The 22776-nt window shown below is 47.5% G+C and overlaps 1 long non-coding RNA gene across 3 annotated transcripts in view; it reads left to right on the forward strand.

Annotated features, from left to right (window-relative positions):
- The first annotated feature begins 17 nt into the window (after positions 1-17).
- LOC114021855 overlaps positions 18-22776 on the forward strand; it is a 75210-nt gene continuing 52451 nt past the window's right edge. Inside the window, exon 1 of one of the 3 annotated variants that reach the window (XR_006284916.1) lies at positions 18-315. This is a non-coding gene — a long non-coding RNA (uncharacterized LOC114021855). The other 2 variants (XR_006284913.1, XR_006284920.1) reach the window with 2 other exon arrangements.

A 22776-nucleotide genomic window follows, 5' to 3' on the forward strand; every position in this document is an offset into this window, starting at 1 on the left:
GATTGGCGGAGGGGGCAGGCCAGGGTCTGAGCCAGGGGCAAAAAAAAGCTTCAACAAGCCCCGCCCTGCCTATGGCCTGGGGGTCGCGGAGGGATAAAGGAGCGACGCGGCAGGGACGGGAGTTGAGCCGGTCGTGGAGGGGAGTTGAGCCGGCTGAGGGGGGGCGCGCAGGATGGAAGAGGAGGGGATGGAGGGAGGGGCAGACCAGGTGTGCGGAGCGGGCGGCGCGCCCCGTAGGCTCCTGGATCTGTGTCCCCGCCCGAGGGGCAAAACTTCACGTCTTAAAACGTTGTAACCCTGCTTCGCCGTGGCAGAGTAAGTCAAACCCCATCCTGAGCATGAAGCGTGTTAATGAAGTAGGTGGCACCAGTGTCTCAGACCAGGTCAGGCTGAACGCTTTGTCCCTGTCCCTCGCCTCGACTCCTGAAGGGTGTAAGCAGGCGGTACTTCAACAACCTGTTTCATGTATTGATTGCTGGATTCCCCCGCTGGAAAACCCACTGGCGTTTGAGGTTAGGAAGCCTTCGCTGTAACTCACATTTATTAAGAGGGGACTCTAATATTAAGTAGTAAGGGAAAGGAAGAGAAAAAGGAAAACGTTCTGCTAGTACACTGGTGTGTGTGTATATCATCTATCTATCTATATCTATAGATAATAGATAGATAGATATGTCATCTTATGATCCACTAGGACAAGAAGAAAATAGAAACATATTAAGTCATCTCATGAGTCCAATATTGCCAACCCCAAACAATCATGAGATTGGTTTACAAAAATCATTGATTAAAAAAAATAAATGTTGGGTTCTTCCTATTTTCCTTTTGGGTTTTAAGCCTTTAGGGTTCTCAAGCTTTTCTGAACCATGAGGTCTAGAAATTTACTTTAAAAATCAAGCTGAGATTCTTGCCTAATCAAATGACTCAAGAAATTGAGTCTTCAGAGAAAACACCAAATGTAAGACCCATGCTAAAATCACAAGGGTTGGCAGTAGTGTGAGTCCTAGCTTTCAAAGTGCATATATAGTCAAAGCTCTTTTGGAGTATGAAGCAAGGGACCAACAAAAAATTGGTTGCTTAACAAAGTTGCCATAATTGCCTAATAAATAGTACATTCACAGGGCAGTGGTTTTCAAACTGTTTTTCTGGGGACCCAGTTGAAGGAAGTTGTTGATGCCCGTGACTCAGCGGAGCTGAGGATGAGGGGTTTGGGGTGTGGGAGGGACTCAGAGCTGGGGCAGAGGATTGGGGTACAGGGGTGACGGCTATGGGGTGGTGCTGGGAATTAGGGTTTCAGGGTGTGGGAGGGGGCTCTTGGCTGTGGCAGGGGATTGGGGTGCAGGAGGGGGTCAGGGCTCTGGGCTGGGGGTGCAGGCTTTGGGGTGGGGCCAGGGGATGTGGGGTTTGGAGTGCAGGAGGGGCTCCGGGTTTGGGGGGCTCAAGGCTGTGGCAGAGGGGTGGGGTATAGGAGGGGGTCAGGGCTCTGCACTGGGGGTGCAGGCTCTGGGGTGGGGCCAGGGATGAGGGGTTTGGGGTGCAGGAAGCGGTTCCGGGTTTGCAGGGGCTCAGGGCTGCAGCAGGGAATTGGGGTGCGGATTTACCTCTGGTGGCTCCTGGTCAGCGGCACAGCTGGGGTGCAGAGGCAGGCTTCCCACTTGTCCTGGCACTGTGGCCCGTGCTGCGCCTGAAGCAGCTAGCAGCAGGTACAGCTCCTAGGTGGAGGTGCGCAAGCAGCTCTGCACGGCTCTCGCCCGCAGGCACCGCCCCCCTCCCCAGCTCCCATTGGCCGGGAACTGGCCAATGGGAGTGCAGAGTCCTGTGGCCCCCCCTGCCTAGAAGCCGGACCCACTGCTGGCCACTTCTGGGGTGCAGCTCAGTGTCGGAGCAGGTAGGCACTAGCCTGCCTTCGCTGAGCAGCACCACTGACAGGACTTTTAACGTCCCAGTCAGCTGTGCTGACCAGAGCAACCCAGTGTCTTACATTCCACAACCCAACCCCAACTTTGAAAAATGCTGGTTTCGGGTGATCTTTTAAGATCTGAGCTAGCCCAGTAAAGGTGGTCTCTACTACAGGTTTCACTATACTTCTTTCTGCATCATATGGGCAACCTGCAGCATTCACTGTGAGCAGAAATTACAGAAACAAATAATTCTGTAGAATTTTTAAATGGTAGATATTTAAATGAACATTTCCAATATACAGTTTTTCTAGCTAGGATATCATGCAGATGTTTTAAGGAATATCAAATCTTGTGCTTCACAGTTCACAATGATTGCTCCTGATGGCGCCATGTGGGAGATTTATCTTCCCATTGTAGAGCAGCAGTTCTCAAACTATGGTTTGGGACCCCAAAGAGCTGTGTTAGACTTGCTGGGGCCCAGGGCCGAAGCCCAAGCACCACTAGGCTGTGGGCTCAAGCTTTGTCTTCAGCCCTGGGTAGCAGAGCTCAGGCTTGGGCTTGAGCCCTAGGTGGCAGGGCTCAGGCCCCTCCTGGCGCTGACAGTCTTTGGCTTCGGCTTTCCCCTGCCCAGGGCAGCAGGGCTGGCGGAAGGGCTCAGGCTTTGGCTTTCTCCCCCCTTCCCCCCCCACCCCACCTGAGCTGCAGGGCTCAGCGGGTTCGGGCAGGTTCAGGCTTTGGTCCGCCATCCTGGAGATGTGTAGTAATTTTTGTCATCAGAATGGGGTGGTGGTGCAATGAAGTTTGAGAATCCCTGTGCATTGCAAAATTGGCCTGGTGAATTTATGGGAGAGGATTTTCTTCCCCAGAAATAGTACGTATATAGGTCATTGCTGGAGGCAGGATACCAACCTCTATGGTCCAGTAATCCATTCTGGTATGGTCACTCCTGTGATCCTGTTCAAAGTATTTCTCTATTAAAGAGGTGGCTATGTTTTTTATCAATGAATCACAGTTTATTCTTTGTATAAAAAGAACCCTACCCTTGGAAAAAGTAATACACCTGTACATAAAAAAGGAGGACTACAATTACTATTTTTATGGGGAGATTGTATATCCTGAAATTAGTTTAGTGGTTTTTCCACAGTGTATATTAACTAGAAAATGCACCAGTTCTTTCTCTCAGGTTGGGATCAAAGGGAGAGGAAGTTTTGGGAATGGCCATATTACAAAGCCTAAGTGCCTTCATTGTACTGTACTTCATCAGCAGGTAAAATTTCTGTGTATAGCACTTGACCTTTTTCCTAGTAGCAAACAGTTACTATTATGACATATTAAATAAATATCATATTTTATATAAAAATTAACCAATATTTAGTTGATTATTAGACCTATTTACTAAAGGCTTGATTCTGCTTCCTTTACTCACAAAGAATAGTACTTTACTCTTTGAGTAGTCCCATTGATTTCATGGGGAGTACCTGTGGAGTATGATATTACTCAAAGGATATTAAACCTTATGCTTCAGTGTTTAAACCAATCTCTAGCTATAAGACGCCAGGTAAGACCTGTGTGAAAGGCAGGTTATCCCACATCTGGTTTCTAACATTCCCTCCTCTGCAGCATCTAGTTCTGACCACTGTCCGAGAGAGGATACTGGCCTCAAAGGAGAGTGGTTCTGATCCAGTATGTCAATTTCAATGTTTCTGTGTTTGAGAGGCAGAACTGGGCCAGAAATAGTTTTCTATTAAATTGCTATGATCCTTCAAATACATTTGATGCCAACGAACCATGTCAGGAAAACACTACTAAACCAGAGTTTTGGTCATGCTTTTTCTTTTCTGAGCTTCCCATGATGAAAGCTGAATGAATTCAAATACAAAAACACAAATACAATAAAAATACAAAATACAATATAAAGAATACAAATAACAACTGGAATGACTCCATACACATTACAAATGGTACATTATATTGTAAGATTGAAAACAATGTCCTCATTGTTTCTTCTGCACCTTTACTACACAAATGACCCCTCTGCCCAATTTTGTGGTGGTTAGAGTATGAAATTTGGATTCCGAAAGACTAGTTTCTGTTCCTGGTTTTGCCACTGATTTTAGGGTCTTTGCCAAGACACTTATTAACCACTCTGTGTCTCAGTTTCCTCGTCTGTAAAATGGGATAACAATATTTTCTTTAGAGGATTGTTGTGAGTCCTAATAAATTAGTTTAAGTGCTTTAAGATCTTTGTATAAAAGGTACTATATAAATTCAAATAATTAATATTAAGGTATCCAATACAGCCAATGAATAATTTTAAACTGAATTGCGCTGCTAAGACATCATGAATATTTCTAAGGATGGAGTCTCATTCTGGGACATTAGTTCATTGGAATCTTTACATCACAATATTTACAAGTTTTAACTGGATCTTTGGAAGAGCTTAATGGCTGGAAGTTGTATGAGAGGAGATCCCTGTTTTACTTGACTTAGACCAGGCTGTGCAATCTTGCAGTAATAACTTACACAATTTTGGGGATGCCACAGCAGTAGAGGCAGCTTAAAGGTATAGCTTTGAATTTGAGCCTGGGACCCTGAAACCTGCACCTTCATTGAGAAAGAGGGAGATTTTGAAGGCCCTCTTGGATCCAAGGACCCATCTTTTGACTGTGTCTGGGTGCTTAAAGTTAGGCTTCTAAACCTGTATTTAGACTCCTAAATAATAGTAGCTGGGATTTTCAAAGCTATTAAAGAGACTTCAATAGAATTTGTGGACACCCTCCATAGTGAAGGCAAACAGTGGCTGCAGGAGCCCTGGATCATGTGTATGTGTTTGCCTGGGGCCCAGAGCCAGTGCAGAGATATGGGGCATCCTTGCAGATGGCCGTGGCCTCCCACAGATCACCTGGGATATGTATATTTATGGACAAACTCCACCCTCCAAGATAATAATCCAGATACTTCCTCCCCTTTACTCCATCATGTGTGTTTTCACATAGGAAGGGTTGATCAAGGCCTTTCTTTTTAATTAAACCAAAACCGATACCATCATGTAGATATTTCTTCACATAAAAAAAAAATCCTTTGGAGTCTCTGCTTAATATCCACATGTAGACTATGCAGGGGAAAAATTAAAATGCTGTCCTTTGTTTTGCAAGCTCTCTTAATTCTACAAAGCTATCTCTGAACAGGCACAGGAATAAATACAAATACACTGTAGATACATTATAATCTTCCTAGACAAATTGTTTATTGGATCAACAGTTCTAAAAGCTCTCAGGCTTTATTTAACAAACAGATAAAGTTGTTTTCTTTAGTTAAAGTAGTTTTCAGTTATAGCCTAAGTGAAGAAATACAACTGTTGAAGTGGTTTTGGATTTTTAAATTACAGATTAATAACTAAAACGATTTGCAGTTCACACCAGGTAGAAAGGACTTCTTTAATGAGACAGACCAGAAAGAGCAGATGATATAAAACAGGAAAAATGTGGCATATCCAAACTGTCTCTGACTAACAGAGACAGTTGTAACAATAACATTGCAAAGGTGCAACAGCAGGAAGTGTTTTAATTATTATTGTGTGTGTAATTGTGACATAAACTGGATTAAAGGGATATTGAAATATATTTCCAGAAAAAATACTGACATAAAAAGTATTTGGGGATAGTATGTGCCTTTAAGCCATTGCCCACATCAGTGGCAATATCTAGAGACACTGAGGCTGTAGCAGAGATGATGCAACCAGAGCCCTATCTATGCTAGGAAATTTTACAAAATAATTCCCACCAGTTCTACCACTGATTCAGAAGTGCTGGTGTCAGCATGAGACTTCACATAGAATAAGATCCTCTATCCAGATTACTTAAAGATTTTAGTAAGTTTAATTAACGTGATGGTAAAAAGCACCAGAGGCTGCTGGAACCCTTTCTGTATTAGGGCTCCCATTCTAATGTGAGTTTTTCTGTGAAATACACGAGTGTAGACAGAGCTTAGTAGTGCTGGGGAGCAATCAAACTCTTTACTGTGCTGACCCATGTGCGGAGGCAGTAGTGCTATGGCTCTGTCCTTGTCAAACTTTATGGATTTTAGCTATCAGCACTAAGTCTCCTAGTCCACTGACACCTGGAGCACGAGGACCAAGAATATGCCTAGCCCCTGTACAGGGGAACAAAGGGTGGAAAAGTTCCTCATGCTCACTAAGCCTCCTGCCCAATGTGCTTATTGAGGGCTAGGCACATTCTTCTTATAAACTGTTGCTCTCTAGAACATAATCTGCGCACCTCTCTGTTCTTACCTCTTTTCATGTCTCACGTCCCTCCATCTACCTTCTTCATATCCTTCTCCCCATCTTACCAATGGGTTTTATTCCATTCAGCCCTTATCCCTGGAGCCCCATCTCTGACTGAGGTCACTATGTCTCTATCTTTTCCTCCTTGAAACACACTTCTGCCAAACACCTTAGGACCCTCCTCAAAGAAGTGTTAACAATAGAGGTAACAGGGGTTGAGTGAAAAACAAAGAAACAAAACTCTGAACAAAAAATCATGGAACTAGCAAGATGCATGATAAATTCACAGCTCACTCACTCTCTCTTGCATCCATTTCCCCCCAAACTTTGCTTATGTGTCATCAAGACTCTGACCCTGCAGCTGACGGCATGGGTAGACCCCTAAACCTGTGCAAATCTCCACTGAAATCAATGGGGCTCTGTGCAGGTACAGACTCACATGGATTCAGTTGCAGAATTAAATTAGAATCCAGCAATAAGATTAGTAGAGGTAATGCTTGTACCATCAGCTGAGCATATATTCCAAGGGTGGCCAAACTGTGGCTTGTGAGCCATATGCGGTTCTTTTACAGTTAAAGTGTGGCTTGCTGAGCCCCCCACATCCGGCCCCGTTCTCTTGCAGCAGGCGGGGGCAGGGGTTTCTGCCCAGCAGGGACAGGGGCTCTCAGGGCTTCATCCCCACCAGGCGTGTCTGCCACAGCTTGGGGCTTCATCAGGAGTGGGACTGAAGAAGCCCCGAGCCCCAGCAAGTGCCTCCTGTGGGGCAGAAGCCCCGAGCTCTGGCAGGTGTGCCCCGGCCCTCAAACTTCTGAAGATTATCATATGCGGCTCGGAGGGTCAATAAGTTTGGCCACCCATGGTATATTCCCACCTTTTTCTACAATTAGTCAAAACTGTGTGTTCTTATTGGATCTGTTGCTCCTCCTGGATTCTTAGATGGCAGTGATGACCCATAGGACCTTTCATTTATAGTTAGATCGTAGGCTGCAATTATTCCTGTCTAAAACAGACCTTATAATGGGCATATTCAAGTTTGTCACCACCAAGATAGATTACTGTGATACACTCAGTAGGAAGACCATTCAGAAGCTCCAACCAGTGCAAAATACAATGGTTTGCCTGAATTGAGTAGACCTCTCCAAGCACCTATTAACTCTGTACTCATGTGTCTGCACTGGCTCCCTGTTTGCTTCTGTGTGCAGTTCAAGGTATTGGTGGGTGAAAAGTGTTTAATACTCAGATTAGTGTGAAATTTGCTTACCTGAGACTGTCTCTAAGCCCTATACTCTTTGTGGCTGTTCGTATCAGCTGGAAGACTCTTGCTGTCAGCTCCGGATACTGTACCTTCCAGCTTCTCCAGCAGGGCTTTCTCAGTTAAAAATCTTTGACTTGGAATTCACTCCCTTTGGTAGTCTGCCAGAGCACAGTACTAGCAGTCTTCTGAATATCAGGCAAGTTGCATTTATCTGGTATAGCTTTGGGTTGATTTCCTTTCCATTAAAATATGGTTGCTACTATTCTGACTGTTGAAGCAGTGGTTTATGTGAATGCTACCACCATGAGTAGCTTTAGTTAATGTGTTTGAAAATGTTGTAAATAAGTGACTAGTTGTGCTGGCAACAGGCTCTAGAAACCATGAAAAGAAATAAATAACAGAAGGGACGGAAGTAGCAGATGGTACAAAAAAATAGAAGGTACAGAATATTCTGGAATGATATAAAGCATATAAGATACTGCTTATTAATTTTAAAATACACATTGTGAATAAAAAGAACACACTAGTGTGAACAGTATAATGTAATGAACAAGGTTTTTCTTTGAAATTTCACAAAATTAAAAAATGGTATATACAAATGGTGGCATCAATGACATAAATCTGTGTCCATGACAGCGTGTGACAATGGAGGATGCTTCTCTGAGGATAAAATTATTGCAGGAAAAAGTATTTGGTTGCAATTTGACTACTGACCATATATTCAGTCATAAAAAAAGAAGGCACTGTGCATTAAACAGCTGCAATTTAAGACTCTTGTACCAAGTGTAAACGAGTGATTACAAAGAAAGTAAAATGTCACATTTTGTTAACAATAATGAGTGGACGTGCCATACACAAACAACAACGATATGTCTGTAAACAGCTCCACATCACGCTGTAAACATTTACTCTCCAGAGTCTGAAAGTGATTGTTTGAATTGGAACACTATGTCTGGAAGAAGCAACTAAAATCTCTCTTGAGCATTTGATGACAGACTAGCTGTAATTCAAGCTCATTTTTTAAAGTTTTCTTCATTACAGCTTACAGCAATTTGTCCCCTCCAGGGCATCGCTGTTCTCTATGACTAAGCAATGCAAAATGTTTAATGATCAGGATTTTATTGACCGGCTATATTTTGATCTGCAAAAAGAAAAGATTGGGATTTATCACTCATTTTCTCCCCACAATTTTCCCCTCCCCTCCCCCTGCCTCCAAAAATAATTTTTTCTACATTTGTGTCTTAAACAGTTCTTTGGGAGTTTTACTGCAAATGATAACATCAAGTACAAGTACAAACCAGACAAGGTTTTTATCGCTTTTGGAAAATGCCTTTCTTGCAAATAATGCATTCTACATGCTTGAAGATCACTCAGAAGTTTAAACTGGTGCAGATCATGGCTCCCTGCTTACTCAGCTAGATTCTGATGTTCCCACTTAACCTCCAGTATTACCTTATTCTTACCTTGATTCAGGAAAACACTAAAGGATGTTCTTAACTTTAGGCTCATGATAAATCCCACTGACTTCATTGAGGCTTAGGCACATGCCTGAAGTTAAGCACGTGCTAAAGGGTTTTTCTTAATAGAGATGGACTGCTGATTTGGGGCCTCTGTACTTAGCCCCATTGGTTTGAATGGAACTTCTTGTACTGTAAGGGATTACTCAACAGGAACAATGGAGTAAAATCTAGCCTTTAGAGGTGGCTCCTGTTTGGGGCATAATTCAGCAGTAGTCTTTAGACCGCACTGGCTATCAGTTTGTTTCTGGGTCTAATTCAAGGCATGCTTTTTATCTATAAGGGACTAAAAGTCCAATAAATTTAAATTAAATAAAATTTTAAAGGAATTTCTCAGAATACTGTCTCGCTACATTTAAAGCCAGAGGCAGATTTACAGTAAAATACAGGCTCCCCTGGCATGGGGCCCCCCAACGACAGGGGGCCCCAGGGCCAGGCAGCTGTGGGGGCAGAAGCTTGGTCCTGCCAGCTCCTGGGGCTCCTGCTGCAAGCTCCACACCCGGCAGCCAAGCTCCCCCCTCCCCTGCCCCTCCCTCCCAGCGCTTCCCCCACCTCCAAACAGCTGTTTGCCGGTGCTCAGGTTGCTCCAGGAAGGAGGGAGGGAGGGGGAGGAGCAAGGCCGCAGCGCGGTCCGGGGAGGAGGCAGAGAAGAGGCAGGGGTGTGGCCTTGGGGAAGGGGGTGGAATCGGGGAAGGGCGGAGCAAAGGCGGGGCCCCCGCACTCCCCCTACACATACCCCCCCAACCCCCTACTGTGAGCCACTCAGGGCAGGGGGCTGGGGTGGGGCAGGGGGCTGGGAGCACCCTCATGACCCCAGCCCACACTCCCAGTCCCCTGCCCTGACTCCTGCACCCCCCACACACACACCCAGCCCCCCCTGGCTCCTGCACCCCTCACACTAGATGGGAGTTGTCCCAGGTAGGCACTCCACACCCCAACTTCCTGCCCCAACCCTGAGCCCCCTCCGACACCCTAAGTCCTGGCTAGACCCTGCACCCCGAAGTGTTTTTACATTTTTTTGAATAAAGCTCTCTTATCCAAAGTGCTTTACAATAGTTAGGTAACGGTACTAACAATATTTGGAAAGATCATTAAGTGGTCTGCCGAAACCCTCAGCGATTTTCAAGTGGTCGGTGAAAAAATAAGCTAGACTACAAAAACAATCAAGGTACCTCACTTTATTTATTTACTTCCTATTACTTATAGGAGGAGGATGAAGAAAAAAAAAGAATGAAAAACGGGGGTGGGGGAAATAAGAGAGAATATTCTTTTTCTTGGCTGGGTCCCAAGGAGGGGCCCCCGAAATGAAGCTGAACACAGGGCCCCACTAACTCTAAATCTGCTACTGTTTAAAGCCGATTTGTACTCGTGCACTTTTATGAAAAAGAATTTGATTTCACAAGTGCTGTTTGTAAACCAAGTTCCTTTTTCTTAGTACTAGCTAAATAGTGAGAGACAACACATAACCCACCATTAATGTTTGTGGTTGAATAGCAGCTCCATACCCTGCATTCCATGGTAACCAGTCACATCCCTTTTTACAGGTTTAATCAGGAGCAGTAAAAAATTTCACCAATGATTCAAGCACAGCATAAAGCAGCAGAGAAGTAAATAAGCTTGTATAGAATTACTAAAGCAAAAAATGATATGTCAGCAAATATTCATCTTAATTTAAATTAAGAAATCACTTTCTGTGCCTGTGAAGGTAACAATGTTAACCTCATTTTGCTGGGAGGATTCTCTCACAGGAATCAGACAACAGCAGCTTCAGTGCTGGTACCATTTTCACTGATTTTGCAAGCTGCTCAGTGTGGATGAACCCTTGTGTTCATGCAGAGCCCCACTGAAGGTGATGGGGCTCCCCAGAAGTGCAGCTTGCAAGATCAAGGCTTCAGGTCTTCACAGCATACAACTTCAGCAAGGCAGGTTCTGGAGCTGCTTGATGTTATGTTAGTTTATGTGTGTGAGTGTGTCAGAAATAGTCTCTTTCTAGTCTCTGACTTTGTAAGAGACCAGACCATGTTCTGTATTTGATGGTGCCTGGTGATCACCTGTGCTGTACAGCTTCTCATCTTCCTCTGGACTGGGCTGTGGCTGTCAGTCTTGCTTCAGGTCTGCTCAGTCATGTTATCTCTGTTTACTTTTTTCTAGGGTCTAGTCAGTCATGTCATCTCAAGAATTAACAAACCCCCTCCCCACACTCCACTCCTTCTTTCGCTTGGGGCATCATTATTTGTTATCCTTTAAAGACAGGGATGGTTCCACTAATATAGTCAATCTACTCATTAGCTCTTTCCCTATATTACTGAGTTCTCAGTTCTCATACTTAGCTGCCTGAGTCTTCAAAGAGCACTTTACAGTTTTGCACATCAGTATCTGCCTGCCACTCTTCCTGCTCTGAATGTGGCTGACTTCATTAAAGCTAGCAGACAATAAATGACTCTTTGTTGTTTCAGTCTTTATCTCTCTGACTCTGAATTTCTCACTCTTAAAAATAAAAAATACCATGGAAATTATCAATACTGCTGCTATCAAATATGTTGTCTGTCTTTAGGCTATTTTCGTTAGATTTAGGAAGATAACTAATAGGTTGTATATTTAGGAAGGAGCTTTTGTTTATAAGCTTCTTCTACAAAAGAATGCAAGTTAATACTTTCGTGTTACTAATGCAATTAATCTAAAAAAAGAATAATAAAATTACAGTAAAGAGGGAAGCTATGGCCATTCCTTTCCCATTCTAATTACTTGTCAGTTAGTGACATCTGTGGCCTAGATAGTGCCATGAAGACAGTCCATATTAAAAGGCAGTGCATAGCAGAGGTATCCTGGGGAGTTGGCTGGAGTGTCCCTGTGTGCTGGTGATCTCCAGCTGCCAGAATGGCCTCTAGAGTCTTTTGGCAACTGGCATAATTTAGACCCGCCTCTGAGCCGCTCCATTCTGTACCAGGAGATCAGCCTTGCTGGCTAAAAATCAGGGAATCACAAAGGTGGCCTAACGCCACATTTGCTTTCCCCTTCAGCACTGTGCCAAGCACAGTTCTGCAAAATAGAGAATCTGGCTTATAGTTTTCAGTGATTCAATGTATTATGTATGTAACCCTTCTGCCAGGCCAAGTTGATAGCAGCAAGGGCCGGGTTCAGTACACAGGGGTTCCCGCTCATCAAAGTAAATACAAAACTGGCTCGAGCCCCCACCCAGTGACCTGGGAAAATCTTACACACCCCCTGGGCGCCTCAATGAGGCAATACTTCCCCTCTCGCAAGCACAGAGTCTCGGTGTAGTAGAGAATCTTTAATAACATGAGGTAAACGACATCAGCGTTAAATTGGGGAAACACCACAACTAGTGTTCATTAACCAAACCATGAGCAAAGACCCACCCCAGAAAATTGGGCCACATCCTTTCCCTCAGGTTCTTGAGTCCCAGCACCCAAACGTCTCTTGAGTCCAGCAATCCTCAAATCACCCAAAATCCAAAAAGTCCAGCCCCAGAGTTCAAAAGTTCATCTGCAGAGTGTTACTCCCCAGTCTGGCTAAAATATGCCTGTGTGTGGGGGAAAGAGGTAAGGGGTACCTTACGTGTCCTGAAGCTGACTGCCCCACAGGGCTCTGCTCCACCACGACCGGCTCCGCTCTGCACAGCTCGCCGTCTCACGAACAGCTCCGCTCAGCTCAGCTCGCCGTCTCACGAACAGCTCCGCTCTGCACAGCTCGCCGTCTCACGAACAGCTCCGCTCTGCACGGCTCGCCGTCTCACGAACAGCTCCGCTCAGCTCAGCTCGCCGTCTCACGAACAGCTCCGCTCTGCACAGCTCGCCGTCTCACGAACAGCTCCGCTCTGCACAGCTCGCCGTCTCACGAACAGCTCCGCTCTGCACGGCTCGCCGTCTCACGAACAGCTCCGCTCAGCTCAGCTCCGCTCGCCGTCTCACGAACAGCTCCGCTCAGCTCAGCTCCGCTCGCCGTCTCACGAACAGCTCCGCTCAGCTCAGCTCCGCTCGCCGTCTCACGAACAGCTCCGCTCAGCTCAGCTCCGCTCGCCGTCTCACGAACAGCTCCGCTCAGCTCAGCTCCGCTCGCCGTCTCACGAACAGCTCCGCTCAGCTCCGCTCGCCGTCTCACGAACAGCTCTGCTCAGCTCACCGTCTCACGAACAGCACCACTGCACTCTAGATCTTCTGGCTCCCCACTACTTGACACAGTGCTCTTAGTGATTTCAGCTCTTAGTGATTTCAGCTCTCAGTGATTTCAGCTCATAGTAGTGGGGGCCTTAGTGCTGGTGCACCATAAGGCCAAAGTGAATGCAGCACAGTGCCTGCAGCAAGACTCTTAATAGACCCAAAATTAGCTCTGACATTCCACAGTGGAGAGAGACAGAGGTGCAATTGGTGCTTCAGGCCCTCACAAAGGGGCCCACACCACCAGGTACTAATACCTGTCTCAAGTCTCTCTCAATTCACAGAGTTTTGGAACCCATGTCCCTTGCCTAGCGAGTGCTACTCAGTTGATGGTGAGTCCCTCCATCATAACAAAAGGCCAAGTACAGTTCCAAGCACAGTTCCCATAATCAGGGTAATAACAATTTACTCTTCCTGCCCCAATAACAAAGACACTGGGGATCCCACAACAGCCAAAGTGACCATTTGGGCAGTTATGGCCTCATTCTAGGCGGGGTGGGTGTGCCTATGCAAATTGAGATCAGCCCCTGAAGTTCTTTTCCACTACTTGCCACACCTCACCACCAGATGTCAGGGTGGAGCCCATCCTGACTCTGCTTACATCCTCCCCCCAGGCCGAGAATTTGGCGTCCCGACAAATCATACTCCCTTTATACCAACTCATTGGTTTCCTCCAAAGGGCCTCAGAAAGCCCACTTTGGCTTCCACAATCCTGTGTGCTAAATGTATTGGCTCCTCACTAGTCACCCCAGGTGCATCATAAGTCAACCGTTTTACTGGTCTTATCACCCTGTCTCGTCTATTGAGAATCTCTGTTGCCGAGGTAGGGGGAACATCCTCTTGATTGACGGATGGAGAGGCTTCCTTTGAGGGTCCCTCGACTACTGGCGTAGGCCCCTGCACTCCTAGTTCTAACGCTGGAGGGTCCAAGGTGCCCAGGACATCCTCTACCTGTGTGTCTCCACTGTCCAATAACCTGTGTGTGTCATCACACGAGGGTCTCATCAGCGGCACAGGGGTGTCAGAAATGGGCCTAAATAATTCCGCCATGGGGTTTAGGGTGGAAGAGGGAAAACTCTCGTTTGGTTCAGCTGATCGAGACTGAAATCTTGTCTCCATCCCAGGATACACCAGGGTTGTGTCTTCCTCCTCAGACTCACTCTCAGATGTGCAGAATAGGGGTAAGTTAGCTGCACGGGGCCCGCTGTCTGTGTTGGATGGCGGCTTTGGTCTAGCACCTCTGTTCTGCCCGGCTGCCCTGTCGTGGCCCATCTCATAAGGGATGCTTACCAATTCCCCCACAGGGAGCAAAAGGTTTCTATGCACCGTCTTTATTTGCCCTGGACCGTCTTCAGGTTTGATCTTGTAGACTGGCAGATCTCCCAGCTTTTCCATCACCAGGTAAGGTATTGCCTTCCATCTGTCAGCTATCTTGTGTTTGCCAGCAATACCCAAATTTCGCAGCAGGACTCTGTCCCCCGGCTGGAGCTCCTGCGAACGCACTCTAGCATCATATCGATGTTTGTTGCGGTCCGCGTTCTTCCGAGCTGCAGCGGTAGCTAAGCGATAAGCATCCCGCAGCTTTTCTCTTAGTTGGGATACATATTGCTGGTGAGTTTCATAGCTATCTCCATCCTCTGATACACCAAAGCACAAGTCTATGGGTAATCTTGGTTCTCGCCCAAACATCAACAGATATGGGGTGACTCCCGTAGCATCGTTCTTTGTGGCATTGTAGGCATGCACCAGAAATGCGACATGCTGGCTCCAGGTTGCCTTCTGCTCTGGTCGCAAAGTTCCCAACATATCTAATAGGGTTCGGTTGAACCTCTCTGGCTGAGGATCACCTTGGGGGTGATAAGGCGTTGTCCTAGACTTTTTAATTCCTGCTATCTTCAGCACCTCCTTCAGAAGGTGACTCTCAAAATCCCGCCCCTGATCAGAGTGTATCCGAGCCGGGAATCCATAGACTGAGAAATATTTGTCCCACAATACTCGAGCGACGGTCGTGGCCCTCTGATCACGTGTGGGATATGCCTGTGCATACCGTGTAAAATGGTCAGTCACTACTAGAATGTTCCCAACATTCCTCTTGTCTACCTCTACAGACAAGAAATCAATGCATACCAGTTCCAAAGGTTTGTTGCTGGTGATGTTCTTGAGATATGCAGCCCTCGTGGGCAGAGTTTTCCTTTGAACACATCGAGCGCAAGTCTCACATTTCCTGCGAACATCTTCAGCCATTCGGGGCCAATAGAACCTACTACGAATAAGTTCCAGGGTCCTCTCCATCCCTAAATGCCCAAAGTCATCATGCAGAGCCCTCATGGCCAGGGCTCTGTACTTTTTTGGCAGCACTAGTTGTGCTCGTTGTTTTTGTAAAGGGTCAGTGGTCATTCGGTGTAGCACTCCCTGAATCAGTTTTAGTTTGCTCCATTCTCTCAATAGTAGTTTACCCTCCGGGTTAGGTGGGACAACCGCAACTGGGCTTCGCCCCTCCCTTTTGGCAAGTAGTGTATCACGAATGTCAATATCTTGTCGCTGGGCTTCTTGCCAGTCAGCCGCATTGAGCATGGGCAAAGGAGATTGGTCCAAGGCAATATAGTTCACTGAAGCAGAAGGCATGCATTCAGGGGGCAGGCCCAAAGCTTCTGCAACACATCCCTGAAGGCTCTCACGGGCCTCTGGCTCTCGGCGACTCACACTGCAAATAGCTCTCACTCCATCTGTGGGTATCACAGCAACTTCTGGAGCCTGCGGACGCCTGGACAATGCATCTGCATCTACATTGCTTCTCCCTGATCGGTACTGAATGCTGAACTCATAGCTAGCCAAGGCGGCCACCCATCTCTGCCCTGTAGCATCCAGCTTAGCACTTGTTAACACATAAGTCAGTGGATTGTTGTCTGTCCACACCTGGAACTGAGCACCATACAAGTAGTCTCGAAATTTCTCAGTGATGGCCCATTTCAGGGCCAAAAATTCCAGCTTGTGGGTGGGATAGCGAGTTTCACTATCAGACAATCCTCGGCTGGCAAAGGCTACAGGTTTACGTTTGCCTTCCACTTCCTGGTACAGGACTGCTCCCAAACCCTCCAAACTGGCATCAGTATGCAGGATAAATGGTTTGCTTGGGTCAGCAAAAACTAGGACTGGAGCCTGAGTTAGGCAAATAATGATTTCTCGAAAAGCCCTTTCACATCTCTCATCCCACCGTGGCCCAAATGGTTCAAATGGGCCATAGTGTCTCTGCACGGGGGGCTTTGGGGACCTCCCCTTATTCTTGGACTTAGATTTGTTCTTGCTGGACTGATGTCCCCTGGTAAGATCATTCAGAGGCTTTACAATTGTAGCATAGTTTTTCACAAATCTGCGGTAGTAGCCACTAAATCCGAGAAAGGTCTTGAGTTCTCTGTAGTTACTTGGACGTGGCCATGTAGTGAGTGCTTCTATTTTATCAGGATCAGTACTCACACCCTCTTGGGACACGATGTGACCCACATACTTCACTGAGGTTCTGCAGAACTGGCATTTGTCAATTGAAAGCTTCAGACCATAATCCTCCAACCTATCAAGCACTTTAAGAAGTCTTTCTTCATGCTCCTCTAAGGTTCTTCCAAACACAATCAGGTCATCCAAATAAACTAACACTTGCAGTAAATTCATGTCTCCCACAACTCTCTCCATGAGACGTTGAAAGGTGGCAGGTGCTCCAGAAATCCCTTGGGGCATGCGTTCAAACTGATAAAACCCTAATGGGCAGATGAAGGCTGTCTTCTCCTTATCTTCTTCTCCCAGAGGGATCTGGTAGTACCCACTTCGAAGATCCAACACAGAGAACCACTGGCTTCCCAGCAAACAGTCTAAGGCATCTTGCACTCGAGGCATAGTGTACTGGTCGACCACAGTACGGCTGTTTAGGGTGCGGTAGTCAATACACATCCGGATTTTCCCATTCTTTTTACGTACTACCACAATGGGTGAGGCGTATGGGCTGCGGGACTCTGTAATGATGCCATTCGCAGCCAGCTCTTGAAGATGATGTCGCACATCTTCCATCTCAGAGAGAGCAATCTTCCTAGATCTCTCCCTGAAAGGTCGAGAGTCATGGAGTCTGATATTGTGTTCTACTCCTTTTGCACATCCCACATCCCACTCATTCAGTGAGAACACCTTGGATCTTTCACAAAGTTTCTTCCTCAGGCGATCTTTCCACTCCTCGGATACTGGCGAATCTCCAAAGTCAAACTTTGCTGGGTCTATCGTTGGAACTTGAGTTTCCCACTGGGGGGTTACAATTGACTCGGGCTCAAAGAGGTCTGCTATCTTTTGTCCTTGCTTCACAAAAATATCACGACTTGTTTCATTAGCAATCAGTATAGTCACCTCTTCCTGGGCTTCAGCAGGTAGGGTTATGACTCCACCAAGAACCAGCACTCCTTCAGGGAGCCCTCCCTCGGTCGGCTGCTCTACCACTGCTAATGTTCTCTTACTGCCTTTCAGGCAGGTACTCATGACAATCACCTCCTTTTCTGTCATTGCAGGCACCACTAAGGGGATCGGGCCTGTGTACCTCAATGCTCCCACCGGCAAATCAGGCATCACTCTTTTTGCATCCTCAATTTTTCTGTAGGCTGCGGCACAATGTGTGTGTATCACCAAGGTATTCAGGTATTGGTCCCCTGCTCGTTGTCTGCAGTAATCTGCAAGTACCTTAAAGAGGCTGGAGTTGGTCCCTATTAGCACGGACACATCAGAGACACCTTTAGGGTCGGGGCATATTAAAGCTGCAGTGTCCACCTCCTGTCTTACCCCAGCGATCTCTTCTGGGAATTCCAGGTGTACAATGACATACCCCTGATACGGGTATTCATCCATGCTGAGACCACACAGGCCAAGCCCTGTCAAGGGCTGTATAGGCAGATGCATAAGCATCTGCTGGTAGAAGGACTGGAATATGATAGTCACTTGGGATCCCGTGTCAAGCACTGCTCTACATTCTGTCCCTTCAACCTTTACAGTGACCTCTGCTCGAGGTCCTATCAATCCTGGTGGGATTCGGGTGGCATGGTTCTTCGCAGGGGAGCCTCCAAACCCTGCAGGCCTAGGCGGCTCCCTTCCCAGGCCCTGGGGCCGTTTCCCGACTTTCCCCAGGTGGTCCTCAGCTTTTGGTATACTAGCGGGGGATTCTCTGCATTCTGACACCTGGCAGCAATGTGCCCATCCTGGCCACACCGATAGCAGAAGGAGGATTGCCCTTTCCTGTGTTGCCGGGGTGGGGCAGAGGTTCTAAATGTAGTCTTCTGGACCGCGGTAACGCGGGGTTCCTTGTACCCTGAAGTCTTTGCTGAATCGATAGTATTCTCTAGTTCAGCCACTTTCTGTGTCAGGACCTGCACTCGTTGGGTAAGTTCCTCTTGAGGATTCACCATCAGCGTCTTGGGCATTCGTATGGATGTTGTGGCAGTTGCCTGGGGTGGCTGAACCTCCCAAACCTCACCAGCTGCCTGCCTCTCTTCCTCCTCTCGGACCTCTTTTATCAGTCGAGAGTAACCCGGTGGATTGTCTTGGCGCTCCCTTAATCGAAGGTGGAGAAGGATTGGGTTCTGATATTGAATTCCCCTCACAATCTGAGCCAATCTAGTCCGGTCCATTTGCTCAACCGCTACTGCTCCCCTCATGATGGCTCTCTGTAATAATTTCTCCAACCTCTGCATGTAGGCAGAAACTTTCTCTCCCTTCTGTTGCCTGGCATTGAGGAACTTGCAATAAACATCCTCTGAGCCCTCGGTTCTCCCAAAGGCATGATCAAGGGCCTCTAGGCAGTCCTTTACCTTGACCCCAGGGTTACTGAGCTTCAGGGTGCGAATCACATCTAGGGCTGGCCCCCTGAGGCACTCTACTAGTCGCCTTCTCTTTTCAGCATCAGGTACTGCCCACTCCTGCAGCATTTCAGTGGTGTGTTCCAGCCAGGGTTCAAATGCTTCCTCCCCAGGTATTGGGGTGGGACCCCCAGAAAACAACCTTAGTTTACGATAGGGGCTTGACTCAGGATGGGGTGGCACAACCTTCTCTAATGCTTGCCCCAAAGCCTTCACCCACTCATCAGGTGATGGAGCAGCCTCCCGGGGTGGGACTCCTGGGTCAAGGCCCAACAGACCCGGCATATCAGCCAAGGTCTTCCCCTCTTTCCCCAAAAAGGCTGACATTTTCTTTAAAAACTCCACTTCAGAGGCAGGGGCTGGTGAGGGCTGGCTCCCAGTAGTTATTACCTTCCACTCACCATCTTCCACTGCTATCGTGCCTGGAACCTGTAGAGGGTCCACAGCCGACGGCAGTTCACACAGTACCGCAAAATCTCCATCCTCCCTCACAAATATGCGCCCACGCATTTTACACTTACTCAGGTACTCAGTGGATGCCCTTAAGGTAGGCTCTATCGAGCCTTCATCGAACGCCTCCGGCACCCCGGTCACCAGGACACAGTTCCTAGGGTTAATATTCATCCCCCTGCACCAATCCTCTAGCAAATGTAGAGCCATTATACAAACTGTAATTTCTTTCCCAAATATAACAGATCAAAACAACAACAACCAGATGCTGGGTTTTCCCAATTTAATGACTCACCTAAGATGTGCTTGCGAGGGGTACTGACCCAGTCTTATCCCGGACGAGCCCCCAAAAATGTAACCCTTCTGCCAGGCCAAGTTGATAGCAGCAAGGGCCGGGTTCAGTACACAGGGGTTCCCGCTCATCAAAGTAAATACAAAACTGGCTCGAGCCCCCACCCAGTGACCTGGGAAAATCTTACACACCCCCTGGGCGCCTCAATGAGGCAATACTTCCCCTCTCGCAAGCACAGAGTCTCGGTGTAGTAGAGAATCTTTAATAACATGAGGTAAACGACATCAGCGTTAAATTGGGGAAACACCACAACTAGTGTTCATTAACCAAACCATGAGCAAAGACCCACCCCAGAAAATTGGGCCACATCCTTTCCCTCAGGTTCTTGAGTCCCAGCACCCAAACGTCTCTTGAGTCCAGCAATCCTCAAATCACCCAAAATCCAAAAAGTCCAGCCCCAGAGTTCAAAAGTTCATCTGCAGAGTGTTACTCCCCAGTCTGGCTAAAATATGCCTGTGTGTGGGGGAAAGAGGTAAGGGGTACCTTACGTGTCCTGAAGCTGACTGCCCCACAGGGCTCTGCTCCACCACGACCGGCTCCGCTCTGCACAGCTCGCCGTCTCACGAACAGCTCCGCTCAGCTCAGCTCGCCGTCTCACGAACAGCTCCGCTCTGCACAGCTCGCCGTCTCACGAACAGCTCCGCTCTGCACGGCTCGCCGTCTCACGAACAGCTCCGCTCAGCTCAGCTCGCCGTCTCACGAACAGCTCCGCTCTGCACAGCTCGCCGTCTCACGAACAGCTCCGCTCTGCACAGCTCGCCGTCTCACGAACAGCTCCGCTCTGCACGGCTCGCCGTCTCACGAACAGCTCCGCTCAGCTCAGCTCCGCTCGCCGTCTCACGAACAGCTCCGCTCAGCTCAGCTCCGCTCGCCGTCTCACGAACAGCTCCGCTCAGCTCAGCTCCGCTCGCCGTCTCACGAACAGCTCCGCTCAGCTCAGCTCCGCTCGCCGTCTCACGAACAGCTCCGCTCAGCTCAGCTCCGCTCGCCGTCTCACGAACAGCTCCGCTCAGCTCCGCTCGCCGTCTCACGAACAGCTCTGCTCAGCTCACCGTCTCACGAACACACCGCTGTCTCACGAACAGCACCACTGCACTCTAGATCTTCTGGCTCCCCACTACTTGACACAGTGCTCTTAGTGATTTCAGCTCTTAGTGATTTCAGCTCTCAGTGATTTCAGCTCATAGTAGTGGGGGCCTTAGTGCTGGTGCACCATAAGGCCAAAGTGAATGCAGCACAGTGCCTGCAGCAAGACTCTTAATAGACCCAAAATTAGCTCTGACATTCCACAGTGGAGAGAGACAGAGGTGCAATTGGTGCTTCAGGCCCTCACAAAGGGGCCCACACCACCAGGTACTAATACCTGTCTCAAGTCTCTCTCAATTCACAGAGTTTTGGAACCCATGTCCCTTGCCTAGCGAGTGCTACTCAGTTGATGGTGAGTCCCTCCATCATAACAAAAGGCCAAGTACAGTTCCAAGCACAGTTCCCATAATCAGGGTAATAACAATTTACTCTTCCTGCCCCAATAACAAAGACACTGGGGATCCCACAACAGCCAAAGTGACCATTTGGGCAGTTATGGCCTCATTCTAGGCGGGGTGGGTGTGCCTATGCAAATTGAGATCAGCCCCTGAAGTTCTTTTCCACTACTTGCCACACCTCACCACCAGATGTCAGGGTGGAGCCCATCCTGACTCTGCTTACATGTACAAACCTACTCACTAGCAATAGTCCAAAAAAACACAAATATGACTAATGGCTTCCTGCTTCCTTGCCATAATACATATCCACCCTGTCATTAGGGTAAATGCAAATAGGAGGCCTGAGCTGTGATCCTTACCTGAATAGCTAAACAAGAAAACTTTTGATGGAATAATTAATGTTTGTGATGCTGTTTAATCATTCATTTAGAAAGACTTCATTTAATCACAAGTACCCACCAAGGATTCCAAAAGAAGAGGTGACAGTGAAAGCTTTGTAATTTATAGCACTGGATCTTTCTTAATCTGTGGTCTATGGACCAGCCCTTCCTGGTGAGCTGCAAAATGGTTTTGAGAGCCACTCAGTAAAGAATTGGGGTTCTTGAAGAAGAAATGGTCTATGATAATTATCTTTCTTTCATGGAGAGGGCCATACAATGAAAAAGCACCTGTTTGCAGTGTTTTATGATTATAGACTAGATAGTCTTGCAAAAGAAAATCTAGCAAATTATCTAGTCCATCTTTCAAGTCTCTACATCAGGACAAGGCTGATTTAATATCTTAGCCCTGGTCTACACTAGGAGTTGAGGTTGAATTTAGCAGCGTTAAATCGATTTAACCCTGCACCCGTCCACACGATGAAGCCCTTTTTTTCGACTTAAAGGGCTCTTAATATCGATTTCCTTACTCCACCCCCGACAAGGGGATTAGCCCTGAAATCGGCCTTGCCGGGTCAAATTTGGGGTACTGTGGACGCAATTAGACAGTATTGGCCTCTGGGAGCTATCCCAGAGTGCTCTATTATGACCGCTCTGGACAGCAGTCTCAACTCAGATGCACTGGCCAGGTAGACAGGAAAAGGCACGCACACTTTTGAATTTCAATTTCCTGTTTGCATGGTCACCTGCAGCTTGCCATGCTGGCCAGAGCTCATCAGCAAAGGTGACCATGATGGAGTCCCAGAATCGCAAAAGAACTCCAGCATGGACCGAATGGGAGGTACGGGATCTGCTCACTATATGGGGAGAGGAATCCGTCCTATCAGAACTCCGTTCCAGTTTTCGAAATGCCAAAACATTTGTCAAAAGCTCTCAGGGCATGAAGGACAGAGGCCATAACAGGGACCGAAGCAGTGCCACGTGAAACTTAAGGAGCTGAGGCAAGCCTACCAGAAAACCAGAGAGGCAAACGGCCGCTCCGGGTCAGAGTCCCAAACATGCCGCTTCTATGATGAGCCATTTTAGGGGGTTCAGCCA

The sequence above is a fragment of the Chelonia mydas genome, chromosome 11 (assembly GCF_015237465.2).
Source record: "Chelonia mydas isolate rCheMyd1 chromosome 11, rCheMyd1.pri.v2, whole genome shotgun sequence".
Lineage (NCBI taxonomy): Eukaryota > Metazoa > Chordata > Testudines > Cheloniidae > Chelonia > Chelonia mydas.